At 46.0% G+C, this 16082-nt stretch overlaps 1 long non-coding RNA gene across 1 annotated transcript in view; it reads right to left on the bottom strand.

Moving 5' to 3' along the window:
• Positions 1–16082, bottom strand: part of LOC128078784 (uncharacterized) — an 84956-nt gene that overhangs the window by 9812 nt on the left and 59062 nt on the right. The window contains exon 4 of the long non-coding RNA XR_008205796.1: positions 4470–4651. This is a non-coding gene — a long non-coding RNA (uncharacterized LOC128078784). The remainder of the gene's footprint in view (positions 1–4469; positions 4652–16082) is intronic.

Here is a 16082-nt window from a genome sequence, read left to right as displayed (position 1 = left end):
ATGAAACCGAATGATTCTTGAGGTGGAGTCCTGCAGCTGCTGTTAGCACACATGCATTTTGCTCTGTATGCCCAAAATATATTGCATATATACTGTATGCAAGTAATCAAACAAACCAGCTGAGGATACATCAGCACTAAGGTACAACACTGAAGCAAAGCATTCTTGTTCTCTCTACATGCACCACGGAATCAAGGGACCTCTGCTTTCCCTGAGAACTGGTATTTTTCCAGCCATAATAACTAAAACTGGTAAGGAAAAGACATCCCCCACCCAAGACAGGCAGCAGGCTGATGGCACCAGTGAGAGGGAAGCTCTCCAGTGCAATCTGTCCTGTCCCACTTGTGCCTCACTCGCACGTCTCTCCACGCGCTGTGCAGCACTGCATTGCTGTGTGCCTGCATGAGGGACCACGAGTGCCAGTCATGAAGCACTGAGGAACATCAGCATGGGCTGATGTCCACCTGGCAGCAGCTGAGGCAAGAGAGATGCCCTTCTGCTTCACTTCTCCCAGGTGACGACTGGGCACCTGATAGCTGTAGAGTGATGTCAAGCACACACAGCAAGACACCTGCTATTAATTTCTCACATTTTCCCCCCAGTCTCCTCTACTCACACCTTGCCAGCTTGCTTCACCACAAGCAGGCTGAAAGCATTCCATATCCTCCTGGCTTTATTCCAGCTGTCTTGACAAAACACAGTTTCTCCTATTTCTAATTGTTGGAAACATCCAAATAATTTACCAGGACGGTGTCTCTGATAAAGCAGATTTTATTCACAATTGCAATGCTGGGCCTCCTGCAAGCAGAAGAGCATGCAGGAAACAGCACTCCATCTTTTATGCCCTATCACTCGATGCTCATCTCTTTCTCCCCTGGCTCCTCATTGGCTGAGTGCTTCAGGTTCACAATCTTCCCTACGCTCAACTAAACACACGGATACTGGCTAACTAAGCACATAGCACTCATTAGTTAACTTCTCACATTCGCTCATTCAGCACTCAGTCACTGTTTCTGCACATCTGCTTGTCCTTGCGTGGAGATAAGCTTGGAAGGAGGATAGAGGGGAGTATCTTGATGCTGCCTGTTGCATCCCAACCTACCCACAGAGCAAGGCAATCCAGCCTCATGTAGAGGCCCTGGCTTCTTTGATGTTTGTTAAGTCTGTTTTTCTTTTGCTGAGGGTCTCTTATCCAAACAGAACAGCCCTACAATATGCTTTCTAGTCCATAATACTGCACCTACACTATTTGGAACACTTACAAATGATTGCAGTTTTGCAAGCAAGAGTTAATCACATAATTTAGCACCTATATTTCTGAAATATGCTACTAACATACATGGTCATATATTCACATATATTCACATCAGCTATTTCTAAGGACAAGTTACAAAATACAAATACACTGTGCTCTACTTCTTCAGGTCAATTCCCCCTTTTCAATACCTTATGCAGAAACAACATTCCATTCCTACACTAATCGTGCATTTCCTGGCATGATTCCCATTGGAAACCTCCAGTTCTGATAAATGTTCAATGACCTTTCCTTTATTATTTCCCCACGGTGCTCTTCAGTCTCTGATAAGTTCTAAAATTGGGATTTGCCTTCCTGGAAAGCCAGACACTCAGGGTGAATGACTCACAAGCCTTGGCATGTGGCTCCCGCAGCCTGGGACACAAAGGCAGCACCTTCCCCCACGCTCAGTGGAGCTAACAGTAGGAAGTATTATTTTGCAGGGCTGCGCTCAGTGATTTCCTAGAAAAGTAACAAAAATGCCACATGTGTTTGTGTTTCCATGTGAATTCAGCACAAGGAAATCCAAACAGGCCACATGCAGTTTAGAAATTGTAGGTGTTAGGAGCCTCGTGCCTGCATAATGTCTTGCCTTTGGAATGCAGTAAACATTCCACATCTTTAGGGGAAACTCCCACATTGCCAGGAGAAAAAGGATTTTTAAGATCCAAGATCCTAACTTCAGCACAAAGGCACAGGCGGACCGTAAATTTTACATCTGCTGAGGGACCATCCAATTATTTTGACATCCATTTTAATGGAACAATTACGCAAGAGTAATCACAGACAGGCCAAAAAAAAAAAAAAAAAAGGCAACAACAAGTGTAAGAGCTCTGAAGAGAGAAGGACACCTTAGAAGTAAGGCACTGACACAGACCCAACCCGCCAGCAATCACAGCCATCACCCTGCAGGAGTCAAGGGGACCAGATTCCTACTGAGCCTGACAGCTCGCAATCTCCCTTGATCAAGAAGGAAAAAACAGCTCTGATGTCAATACAAAAAATCAATTGGCAGAGCAGAGCACTCGGCTTGGAGCAAGACATTTAGCAGCTTAAAATCACATTCCCCATGCCTGAGCCATGGGCGCTGCCTCTCTGGGTTCATCACGAGGGATCATGACCACGTGCATTTCTTTGTCCCAGAGTATGTGTGCACAGCAACACACACCTTACTCCCCATCTGTCCCCAGTGGCCAGAACAACCATGGGAGCTATAGGAGTTCTGAAGCCACAGGGAAGTATCAGAGCATACCCAGCTATCCCAGAGCTTGGACAAACCAGGCGCTTCAGACCAGGGAGAGAGAAATACCATCAAAACTTCCACACAGCACTACTGGTGAAAAACAGCTTACATCATTCTACACCCCTTTGAAGGAAGAGTCGTGTGGAGAAGCAATATTTGGGGGGGGGGGATAGGAGCCACAAAGTCACAGATATTGATTTCAGGCCGACTCTTGTAGATTAATTATGGGGGGAAAGTATGCACTGACAGCTCCATGCTGAGTCTAAGCTGGTTTTTAGAACAAAGCAGGTCAAGAGTGATCTTTAGAGGAAACAGCTTCTGATAGGGTCTTAGTGCTGTGTTTCTTAGGTAATTGGACTCCAGCCAAACCATCTGGCTTTTCTGCATTTCATGCTAACAAAGAGTACTTCACAAACCCAGGAAGAAAATCCTGTATGAGAAAGGTAAGAATTATGCTCAGAAATGTGTCATCAAGAAGACGTTTGATGTATTTTAGAAAGATTTGGAGTTAGAAGAAAGAAGGTAGGGAAAGTAAAAAGCGACGGAGAGAAATGCTCCTACCTGAGGAAAAAAAAAAAAAAAACAGAAAGAAAAACAAAAACAAGAGAGCCTCTGCATTGTTATCTGTGGCTTTGCATTATTTGATTCTACTGAGAAAACAAGCATCTTACCGCTGAAGTAGAAAGACTCTCCTGCTGCAGAGAAGAGCAGGATCACAGCTCCTGTCTTGGCTCAAGAGAGACGAGAGAGCTTTGCTGCTTTCTTTCCATCACAATGAATAATGAGTAATTTAAACACAAACATAGCGATGGTTTTCTCTATTATAAAGCCGTCCAAACTCGAATCACAGCCTGCTCAGACATTGGGTAAAAAACACAAGACCTCCAAGGTCACCTTTTTCTACTTCAGGCACTGCATTTAATCTCTAAAGCAAACTTAGTCTCATAGATATGTCCATCTTGTGGAGCAGGAACATGATGGTGTCCTTTTGCACCTTTGCTACAAGCACAGTTGCCACATACCAGAGTTGATTGAGTCTGCCATGACAAACCTGTGTAAAACTGACAGCCACATTTGATCAGTGAAAAAGGATAATGAGGGTTCTCAGCAGACGCTCCTAATCTGCTCTTCACAGCAGGTGGGAGCTTACTGACTAATTCCTCGACTTCAGGTGGGCGTCAGAAGAGTTTATTCCTTTCTCAATTCAGCCAGGTGCTCTGTCACTGCATGCACAGCTATCCTGGGAGGGTTCCGTGGGACTCTAGTCAGTACTGAGGGCACTGGGAGGGCACTGGGAAGCTCTAAGGAGCATTGGGAGCCTCTAGTCAGTACTGGGGTGATCTCAGCAGTGCTAGATGCCCTAGGAGGTGCTCAGGAAGCTCAAGGCAGTACTGGGGGTCACCGGGAGTGTTCTGCGGGATCAGGCTGGATTTTTTTTCTTTGCCAGCAAGGCATAGAAACAGACAACACTGGACTCAGCAAACAGAGATTGACCTTTGATGGCTTGTAGTCCTCCTATGATACCTCATTTCTGTGTCAAAGCTCATCTGAGTTCATCTGGGTTTCTACTGGCATTGAACCTGCAGCAGCTGCTCCCATGCAGACAACACCCCTGGCTTGATGGAGTCTCCATGCTGGCCCCTGTGTTGGTGGAAGGGCATGCCCCAAAAGGGAATCCAGGAGCCTGCAGCTCAGAGGTGGGCAGGAAAAGATCTAGGACTTCTCCAAGGAAGTCATAGGGTTTGCTCTGCAGAACAGAAACCTCTCTGGTCCTCCATCCAAGAGAGTTAGAGTGCCCAGCTGTGTCTCTCTGTATGCACTTTAAATAGCAAATATAAGCAAACATAACACTGTGAGCACATTCCATGCCTAACAGTAGTTCTTGGAGCTGTCATTATCTCAGGAACCTTTCACTGAACTGTGGACTCCCACGTTATTTACCATTATGTTACATGATGTCAATGGGCTGGGTTGAGCAACCAGCAGTGACTCCACTGCCAGGCTTCCCTTGGACTTTTCTTCTCTTCCAGCCTTCCAGCAATGTCAGGAATTACACTCTGCCCTGCCAGCATTCAGCACCCCATGCATGAGCAGGATTTGCGAACTGCCGTAACCTAAAAAACACAAAATCAATAGAGCATTTTGTTAAAGATAGAGCCAGTGAACAGCTAGCTGTAGGGCTCCACTGAACTTGTGTTGAGCTCCTGAAATTAAAGGTAGTGAACACGACAACACTGCAGGCCTACTACACAACCCAGGGTGAACGTCTGCCCAGACAAGTCATTTCCATAGCTCTCATTTTAGACCCAAATTGAGTAGGATTTCTCACAAGCCTGCCATTAACTTGATTTCCTTGTGTGAATTACAGGCAGGGGATATCACAGGATTGAGGTGGTTCCCTGGTTTGCACTCACTTGCAAATAACAGGGAGACAGCTCTGGGCAGAGGCAGGAACCTGGCTGGCCTGCCTTAGTCTGGGTCATGGCTGCAAAATACGTGAGGCCACGGGGGCTGCTGTGGATCCCTGCTCTCAGCCTGCTGTGGATCTGCCACTCCAGAAAGACCAGCAAACACACCTCTTATTTTAAACAAAACCACCATTAAATGAATGTGCTGGAATACCTTAGTGAAACATTCACACACATCCAAACAAACAAACAAACAAAACCAAAACCAAAACAAACAAGCAAGCAAAAAAAAAAAACACCAAGAATTCAAAATGTCTGTTTTGACATTTTTGATGTAATGAACCATCAGGAATACTTTGGGGTATTTATAAAATCCGTGTTTAAATAAAGGGTATAAATAGAGCTTAGGCTTTTATTTAAAGTGAAGACCGGGAAGGAGCTGTAATTTCTTCTTTGGATGTTTTTGGGTATTTTGGGAGGGGAAGTTTTGAGATTTTATCTAGGTTCAGGTAAAAAGAGAGAATGAAACTTACTCCCAAAATTTTCCACAAAAAAAAGATGCTTTTGCCAATCATCTCTAGTCTCCACATCCATTGCTTGCGTTTCCCCAACAAAACTGTCATATATCAAGCAAGCTTATGTTCCCAGTCAGCTAGTTAAGGCTGCAGAGGCCTGGATTTAAAGGAAAAAAACATGCTAATGGTTGCAAGCAATGAAACCCCAATGGAACAGAATCTGGAAAAGTCAACATCGCCCTGGCCAAGAGCTTTCCCCCCGTGTAACATTTTTGGAACAGACGAGACAGTAAACAGCATACCATACTGATGTGCACCATATGACAGAAACCTACAGGGAGAAAGCTCCCCCAGCCTCAGCCTGCAGGGACGCAGATGTGGGCACAGCACAGAGGAGCAGGGAGGGCAGACCCCCAAGTCTGGTTCTGAAAAATTCATTTACTGCCTGCTTTGCAGAGAGAAGATGCAGGCCTGGGAGTGGAAAAGGACAAGCCATCCATTCTCACTGTGAGGACAGCAGTTTGGCTCCTCCTTCAACTTCTCTCCTTCGCAGCCCAATGGTTCAGCCTGAAACCACTGGCAAGAAGTTGAATGAGTGACCAGGACTAGGGCAGCATGGTGCAGGCTGTACATCATTTGTCTGGACATCAAGACTGAGAAAAGGCTGAGGTCCCTTGGTTTGTTCAGTGTGGAGGAGACTGAGGGGAGGCCTCATGGCAGCCTGCAGCTCCTCATGGCAGCCTAGAGCCATTTCTCAGGGGAGCGGAGGGGCATGTGATGAGCTCTGCTCTCTAATGACAGCAATAGGACCCAAAGGAATGGCATGGAGCTAAATGATCCTTGTGTGTCCCTTCCATTCTGTGATTACCACCTGCTGAAGGTGTCCAGCTGGACACCAGGGACAGCAGGGTCACCAGGACATGTCCAGGAAGGCTTGCTGTGCTTCAGTCTGTTATGTGCTTCATTTTACTGCAAAAACAAGGACTGTATGGCTCCCCATGGAGAATTCTGCAACCTGCTTGAAGGATTTTGGCTCTTGCAGGTCTAGAGGGCACATGATGGTTGAAGTGAAGGTTGCTCAGATAGGTGCTCTCTAGCAGATAGTTGTTCACACCATCAGTCAGACAGTGCAGGTCCCCAGGCAAGTACATCTGCTCTGAACACAGCGAGCTCCAGATCTGCCTTCCTCGGACTTGGGATTTCTGAATGGTGTACGGAAATCAGCACCAATTTATGGCAAACAGACCCAATCTGCCTGCAGAATTAACCTCATCATCTGTGACAAGCTGAACTCTAGAGCTCAGCCATGCTTTTAGGAGAATAACAGAAGGATACAGCTTTTTGCATTTATCCTGCAGCTTCCATGTGGTGATTACAAATCCAGTTGGCTGGATTTTTACCTGCCAGCTGGTTTTCTGGAGGTGAATGGGAGGGATCTTGCAGGGAATATCATCTGGGAATAGAGATTTAGCTCCAGAGCAGCAAGCAAGCATTTAAGCTGTTCTGTCTACAGACTTGGAGTGGTTTCAGGCAATCCCCCCAGACCAGCAGGAAGTGTCAGAATCCACCCCAGTGGAGAAGGCAAACGTTGGACAAAAGCAAAACCAAGAACTGAGGCAGCAGGACTTCATGGACTGTATTTGAGCAGGGCAGGAAACAATGTTACTGTCTGACCAGAATGTGGTATTTTGCAATGTTTTCCTGTCCAACATCAGTGCAAGAAGTTTTTGGCAAACCAAGTTTTTTTTAAAAAAAGATGTTATTTTAAGTATTCAGTCCTCAAGGGTGTCTGCCAGTTCTCCCTCCCCCCTCTAGTTTGCTTTTAAGTTTAAAGGATAGAAGAGCCATTTTAAATTGAATTTTTTCTTTTTTTTTTTTTTCCTGAATGTTAAACATACAAGGATGGAAGATCAACCAGTCGTGACTCCCACAGGCATCTCTCTACCAAGCTGCCCATCTGCTTCCATAAGGGGGTCTGACCACAGCCATCACTTCTGTGTACCCAGCTTTTGGCAGTCAGTCCTTCTGTCACTCCTGCTCAGCAAGAGAACAGCTGGTTAGAGAACGACTCAAATGGTGAACGTGCACAAACCACAGGATTTCAGCTAAAATAACTGACAGATAATATCTACCAGGCAGCTGAAAAACGATCCATAGCGGCACGTTGGTGGCTTTGTCCCTGCACCCTAATCTAGAGCCCCCAGCTATGGTGATTGGAGCACCCACAGGACAGTCAAGGAATTCAATGAGTTCAGGGCCGAACAACTAAAACACTGTACATGGAGCAGACAGGTCCTAGGGAGATCCTGAGCTGCAGTCTGACATTAAACAAATCCCTCACCTCTACCTGTTTCTAGTACCACATATTTGCAAGCTTCTTTGATAACCTTCAAATGAACAGCACAGCACTTGCATCACATGCAAGATGAAGAGGTGACGATCTGAGACAGCCAGCACAGTTCCCTCAAGGGTAGATGGTGCCTGTCCAGTCTGCTGGCCTTCTGTGATGTAGTGATCAGTAAACCAAGGAAGGGCAACTGATGCCATCTACGTGGACTTGTGCACGGTCTCTCACCACATCCTTATATCTAACCTGGAGAGATACAGATTTGAAAGTGGACTGTTCAGTGGATAGAGTTGGATGGTTGAAGCCAGAGGGTTGTGGCCAATAGTGCTATGTCCAGGTAGAGGCCAGTGATGTATTGTCCCCCAGGGGTTCATCTTGAGACCAGTGCTATTCAGCATCTTCATCAATGACAGACTGTGGCATTGAGTGCACCCTCAGCAAGTTTGCAGATGACAACCTGAGTGGTGCAGGTGGCACAACAGAAGGAAGGGATGCTATCCAAAGTGACCTAGACAGGACTGAAAATTGGGCTCACAAGAACCTAATTGTTCAATAGGCCAAGTGCAAGGTGCTTGCAGCCCAGAAGGGCAACTGCATCTTGGGCTGCATCAAAAGACGGGTGGCCAGCAGGGCAAAGGAGGGGATTGTCCCCCTTTGCTCTGCCCTCATGAAACCCCATCTGGAGTGCTGCATCCAGGCCTGGAGTCCCCAGCACAGTAAAGATGTGGAACTGTTAGAGTGGGTCCAGAGGAGGCCCATTAAATGATCAGAGGGAAGGAATAGCTCTCTGATAAGAAAAGTTCAGGGAGCTGGGCTTCTTTAGCTTGTACAAGAGAAGGCTTCAGGCACACCTCATTATGGTCTTTCAGTATCTGAAGGGAGCTTATAAACAGGAAGGAGGGAGACTTTTTACACAGTCTAACAGTGATGGGACAAGGATGAACGGATTGGGGAAATTTAGGCTAGATATTAGGAAAAATTATTTTCTCAGAGGGTGGTGAGGGACTGGAACAGGTTGCCGAGAAGTTATGGATGCCTCTTCCTTGAAGACATTCAAGGCCAGGCTGGATATGGCCTTAGGCAGCCTGATCTGGTGTGCTGCAACAAGCACACAGCAGGGGGGCTGAAACTAGATGGTCTTTAAGGTCTCTTCCAACCTAAGCCATTCTGTGATTCTATGATTGTCCTACAGTTCCCATTTCCACTAGCAGACCCAGGCTATTCCTTATGTAGCTACAGATCAGTAACCCTCAGTGAGGAGACAAGAGACACTTGTACAAGAGCTGCTCTGAAACTAATGCCTCCTATTTTGTGATCTTGACCCATGGCATCAGAGGTGGATGTTAGTGGTATGGCAGCAGAGGCTGTACCTTCCAGCCTATATTCTGTTACATTTTGTTGCCATATAACAAATGGCAGCAGGTGGGCAGTATGACAGAACGACATCTGACATGGAAGTACATATGAAGATAAAGGCTGAAATTGAATTTCCTCCATGCAGAAAAAATGGCACCCATTGACATTCATCAACACTTACTGAATGTTTATGGAGACCAAAGAGTGGATGTGAACGCAGTGTGGGTTGGGTGGAAGTATCATGTCTTCCTTCAACAAAGAGCAGTAACACTCTTGCACTGTGCTAAAGAAAATCCATTAAAAGCTGAACTTGAGGATGGGTGGAGGAGATTGCCAGCATCTGGGGGGGAGGGAGACCTGCAGAGCCAGGCCCAACACCCCAGCGTGCACAAGGCATCACAACTTCATTGCTGCAAGGGAAGAGCACCCACTTCTGCAGGAAATGAGCAGCAAACAGCAGATGTCACACACAGAGACTGACAGGGGAGGCCAAGGAAGAAACTGGTGCTGCAAAGCCAAGTCAAGCAGAGTAAGGTGGAGTAGGGGGTAGTTGCTTAGATAAGTCATGTGGGGAGAGCAGAAGGCTTAGGAAAGAAGCCAGACCTGATGAGTTAAAGAAAAAATGCACTGTTAAGGGAAAAACACTCACAAGCATGTCTTCTTCAGGAAATATATATGCACATATAAATTGCAATCCAATCCTCTGCAAAAACAACACGCTAATGTGAATTGGTAACCTTCCTTTGTGTAATGACAGCCAGACTGACAGACAACAGTGGACAGATAACCCAGAAGCAGAAGGCCACTCTCAGCAAGCTACTGATGTTTGTGCTTTTTTCCATTCAAGCCCCAGGGCTGGGGGAGTCTTACTGTAGCAATTTCTCTACAACGGAAACAAATTTCTCTCTTCACCACATCCACAGAGACAAAACTTAAATGTATTCATCCTGAAGATTAGTCACAGTAAGAAAAAAATAAATTCCAAGCTGGTGGCTGTTGAGGGCCCCAGATTCAAGGCTGCTAGGTCCCTGGGAGCCACAGCAGCTGAAACAGAAATTAGGAAGACGAGAGCTTTTGACCCAGAAATGCATTTTACTTTTTCATGCTCAAAGTTCTGAGCTTGCAGAAAGAAATATAGCAGTGAAATGTTCATCTGTGCCCCAGCCCTGCTCCAGCAGACCTGCAAGCAGGTTAACATCAGTGTGAAGGGGAGGAGGGCAAGTGCTGCAAAGCCTACAGAAATGCACTATGGCCAATCTCTGTCAAGCCCCGAAGAATGCTTTTGGACTGGGGCTCCTGACCTCCCCTCCACAAGCCCTGCCTCCAGAGTGGCCTTTTCCTCTCCATTCATTTCAACAGCACAGCATCACCCTTGGGAAAAGGAAAGAAAGAGCAGAAAGATCAAAGCTCTGCACGTCTGTAATATTTTATTAGTTCCTTCCATCTGTTATGCACCGATGAATCACTGGGAAATAAGCCCCCTCCTGAGAACTGCTACCTTTTTGTGGTTGGCTTCAGCTAACAAGCATCCTTTATCAGTTATTCATTCAGTCTGAATGAGTTTCAGCTCCTCATTCACAAACCAGCCCCTGCTCCTTGAATCAAAGGGCAAGGAAGGGGAGGGAAGGAGGAGGATCTTGCAGTGCTTCTGTCATCCCTTTTACACTCTGCCCAGTGTCTTCTGTGTAAGTGGAGATTTTGAAAATCTGCAGGCTCTCTCGCAGCTGTGTGTGGAGGCTTTTCCTGTTGAAAGAGCAGGTAGCAAACAGTAACCCAGATTCACTGGTGGGGTGAGAGAAAGATGTGGCATGCTGCTTTTGGAGAAAGGAAAGCACTTTGGGGGAGCAGGAGAAAGAGTCAGATGTCCTGTCTACTCCTAAATAAGGTAGAGCAGAGGGAGATTCTTGTAATGGGGCAAATTGCTTTGCCCTTCTACTACAAACAGGCATCTGAAAGGCTTATTGCATAGATAAGATCCAGAAAAATGCTGTGCTAGGGAAATTGAGGAGCCTTCATGCATCAGTGGTCCTCCCCCCTTCAAAGGCACCACCGCAAACATAGTCCTGCTTTCTCCAGAGCTCTGAGGGCTCTTCTCCCTTCACAAGGGCATGACAAGTACAGACTTCAATAGCCCAGACCTCAGTCATATAGTGGAGGCTATGGGTTTGCCATATTTTAAGGATGACCAACTGGAAGCATCTTAAAATGTTCACCTTTACGTTGAACATCCACTTTCTTTAAATAAACAAATCAATCAGCTCCCCCTCAATGGAAACAACTCGAGCACACTAGAACATTCTCACAATTCGCTTGTCTTCAGCCTTGTCTCATTGGACTTGAGCTCCTTGCCTGAATATGGGCTCAAGAGGACCAGGAGAACACTTTGTACCAAAGCCTCTTCCCACCAGCATGTGAGACACCAAACAAAAGAGCATTTGACCATGCTGGGCAGAAAGCCTTGGGGCCATTATTATTACCTGCTCCAGAAAGTTCTGCTCACAGCATCCTGGGCCTGGATGGCCCATGACAGAGCAGGCCCTCATTTTGTATGAGGACTCTACCTAACTATCTGGGCAAACTCTCCATCTATCTATAAAATGCAATGTCAGGCACAACAAGCTGGAATTACCACTCGTGACCTCCATATCCAAACCAGAAAGGAAGGGCCAATTGGGGGAAGACTATGAATTTTCCTGATGCTACTCCAGAGGAGAGGAATGTTCTCCCGTTCTTGATGGAGCAGCACTAAAACTAAAAACACCCTTGGGGGGACCTCTCCTTTCCTGGGGGATATTTTGCTCATCCACAGGATGGCCCCTGCTGACTGTCCCTTGGGCAGCCTGACTTTAGTATGCAGACACCATGTAGCTCTCGCCAAAGGCAGCAGGAGGTAGCTAGAAGGATTTTGAAACCAGAACTCTTCTGAGGTCTTTCTTCCCTAAAGCTTCATCACTTTCACTGAGTAATTTCAAGGACCTCCTTCAGAGACCATTTGGTACCACTGCCCTTTTGCTCACCATTCTTCCGGTCTCCATCCTGACCTCTAAGTGATCTTCTAAGCACTGGATACAGAAATGCTTTTTCTTTCCTCTTTATCTGCATGGAATTCAGAGGGCGGAGGACAGCTCCAAAGCCATCCCAGGTGGTCCATTTTACCATAAGTATTTCCTGAAGGTTGTGCTTCTGGATTGTTTGGCAAGCACAGCAAGCCATCTACCCGTCCTGCTTCATGAAACTGTGTAAAAGCTTTTTAAAAACAAGATCTGCTGCTATCACCATCATTGTGAACCCACATTCAGCTTTACAGAACAGCAACTGCTCACGTTCCTTCTTTTCACAAAGAATTTGAGCCATAATGAAATTCAGAAGATGCGTTTTAAAACCACCTCCAACCTACTGTGCATCAGCCACAGCCTCATCACAGAATAGCTGGCTGGCCTGAGCGTCAGAGTGGATTATTGTCCTGAGGGTGCAAAGTCAGAGATGAGGCTGCTGCGCGTCATTAAACGAACAGATGGAGAGACAGCCCCAGAGGCTCAGACACAGCCTGATGCTTGCTGGCTCTGTGAAAGCCTGTTACGAGAGCAGGAATAGCTCCAGAGTGAAAGGAAAAGATCTGGTCATGGGCTGCAGTCTCAGAGACTCAAGGTAATTGATGATGGAGAATAGAGGCAAGAAGGGGACAGAAGACTCTTTCCTTAAAACTAGCTCCACAGGAACAAGCATGCTGCAGGGCTTTGCAAATAGAGAGTGAAGCCAAACTGCCCTACATGGCCTCACAGGGCCTCAAGTAAAATGAGAGCACCTCTCAAGAGGCAGCAGCAACCACGCAACTCATCCACTCCAGCCTCCTATCAGGCTGAGCCAGGAGTCCTTCCTGAGCATATGCTGAGCACACCTGCCTGGAGCGCTGGCCAGGACACCCCTCCAGTGCGGTTGCTGCAAGCTCTCTCCTGAAACTCTGACCTGAGTTCTGATGGGAAGCTGCTCCAGCTATTCCTGATGGACCCGAGCTGCCTCAACACACTGCTGTGTGTCATGGCCCTTCTTCCTGTCACTATATTCTTGTTTGACAGCAAGGACTCAACACAAAAATGGTTCCCCATCTCATCTATTTATCTTCCTCTTGATAAGGCTCTGTTCTGTCCTGCTTTGAGCTCAGCCTGGAGGCAGCATCATGTCTGGGTGGGAATAGAAGTGCCCCCGTGGTCTGAGCAGCTAAACATTTCACCACTGCTTGGGACACAGCAGTTAAATCCATTGCTACTGCAACAACCTTGCTTGCTCTCTCATTTCACTCTGCATCACTGCTATTCTGTGTTTGCTTTAGCCTCTTCCAGTATGGATTATTCTCTTTCTATCACATTCCAGAAATAAAACCACACTGACATGAAAATAAATACCAGCTCCCACAAAGTTTTCATTTCACTTCTAGCTACACTCATTAGTTAGGATCTTTTCAATTTTCCCTGGACTTTGTTTTGGCCTTTAGAGTTCACTTAGAATCAAAGGTAGCTTGTTGTTTTGCATCTAAACCAGGCCCCTGAAAGAAGGAGAACGACTTGATTTGTCCTAAATCCTGTTCAGTCCCCAGAGCAATGGAAGCCACATCCTCCACTGAAGCATCTCGTGACTGGACCTTGCTTCTGAGGTATTTGGGTGCCTGTTGCCATCAGGACTTCGGGAGGAAGCATCAAGATGTGCAAGTATAGCACGAACCTAAAGACCTGACTACAATGAACTTGAGGGGAAGTTTTCTTCCAATCTTTTATTCAGCCTGAGTGAGTGCATCACCTCCAGCTCCAGGGAAATCTCATGAATAAACTCTGAGAAATCACTGCTTTAAAAGTTACAGCAATTTTTAGAAACAAAAGAATAGTAGAGTGCTGTAGAAGTTTCCAGATGGGGATGTTGCAGCCCATAACTTGCCAGAGAGTTTTAGTTTTTCAGTTTTAAATGGGAAGCATCTTGTTCACCTCAGGGAGAATGATCTCATCCACCTACCTGCTCCTGGGCAGCTTTTGTCATGGTTAGAAACCAAGTGAGGTCTCTGGGATGGCAGTGAATTTCTCACAGAGCTGTTCTGGTTCAATTCATGCTAAGCTGGTATTAATATCACTTCCTTTATCTTCATTTCTGAAAAAGGCTCCAAGCATTAACGGCTTCAGTAATGACTCAGGGGTTTAAATTCCTAAACCTTTTGAGAACAGGAAATTAAAGCCAACATGAACAATACCCACAGATTAAATATATTTAGCTGCCGTGATTCTTGCTGAGAAACTCAGAACTGTTTAGTGGTGCTTTTCATGTGGCTTTTCCATGTGGGAATGATGGCAGCCTGCATTTGAAGTCAAACCAGAAAATTAAAGAGGGTGGGGGACGCAGGAAGACATTTTATTGTTTTCTTTGTGCTTTCTGCTCTCCAGCAAAGCTCCTCCAGGCAGGAGCTTCACACTAGACCCTTCAGCATCAGAAAAACAACTGAAGGAACAGCCTTTCATTAAATGGTAGGGGACAGGCCACGAGGAAGGGAAACCAGACTTCTGTGAGCATGTTCTTTCCTTTCAGAAGGGAGACTGGAAACGTTGGCAGAAGTAGATCATGCCTGCTCTGAGTAAGCATCAGCAGACAAAAGCTGTTCTCCATCACACATCATTGCAGTAGTTCCTCCCAGTGAGATAAACAGGGAAAGCAGGCAGCTTCCAGCATCTTCCTCTCTTTTTGTGCTGAGGCATCCTTTTCTGCACTTCATCCATGGCTCTCTTGAATCAGGAATCAAAACTATCCACAGAGCTGCAGTTCAGTACCTTGCCTGCTAGGCTCCTTCTCCTCTCTCTCAGGGCTGCCCAGGATCTCAACTCTTTGTTTTTTCCCACTTCATTAGCTAAACAAACAATAACACCATGTAAAATACCAGCCAGTAAAATAACACCATGTAAAATACAAGTCCATCTGAGTGACACAAATGTATACCAGGGATCTTGGAGACAATTTTAGAAACAAGTTTTGTCTTTGCCAAATGCAAACTCTTGCATTAGAGTGGCCTGCTAAGCATGCAGCTCGAGTTCTGTGAGAGCCACTGGCTCATGTGGATGAAGAAATGTCATTGAGATCTAAAGACCTGGGCTATAGTACTGCTAAAGCTTTCAATTAAAAGGTTGTGGATGACAAAATATCTCAAGTAATTGAAAGTATTACTTTGGGGCTTAACAGAAGACATTATAAGGACATTAATGCAAACACTTAAATGTCTGAGTGGGAGACTCAGATTTCCCCATAGCTTAAGCACCAGATGTTCTTTCTCCTAGAAGACACATTAAGGCACATGAGGAATGAGCAGGTGATCCGAGACAGCCAGCATGGCTTTACCAAGAGAAGGTTGAATCCCCCTGTGGCAGGGGGATGGGAACTTGATGATCCTTGGAGTCCCTTTCCAACCCAAGCCATACTGTGATTCTATGTTTAAACTTAAGTTCCCACAGGAGACCAAGATGGACTGCAGTAAAAAGTGGGGAGAAAGGCATTTGTGTAAAGAAATCCTTTCCCCACACTCACACTGGTCATCCAGCACTTAGCCAGAAAGGTTAAGGACCACTTGGAATTGAATTTGTCAAGGACAGCAAAAAGGACTTCTTTAAGTATATCAACAGCAAAAAGACTATGGAAAATGTGGGCCTGCTGTTGAATGAGATGGGTACCGTGGTAATAGAGGGCATTGAGAAGGCAGATTTACTAAATGCCTTCTTTGCTTTCAGTCTTCACAGCTAAGACCGGCCCTCAGGAATCCCAGACTCTGGACGTAAGAGAGAGAATATGGGGAAATGAAGATTCCCCTTGATTGAGGAAAATCTAGTTAGAGATCATCTAGGCAAACAACACACACAAATCCGTGCACTCTAATGGGATGCAGAGAGAGCTG

This window comes from Tympanuchus pallidicinctus, unplaced genomic scaffold (genome assembly GCF_026119805.1).
Source record: "Tympanuchus pallidicinctus isolate F22 unplaced genomic scaffold, pur_lepc_1.0 scaffold17, whole genome shotgun sequence".
Lineage (NCBI taxonomy): Eukaryota > Metazoa > Chordata > Aves > Galliformes > Phasianidae > Tympanuchus > Tympanuchus pallidicinctus.
This window is presented reverse-complemented; position numbering and strand designations above follow the sequence as displayed.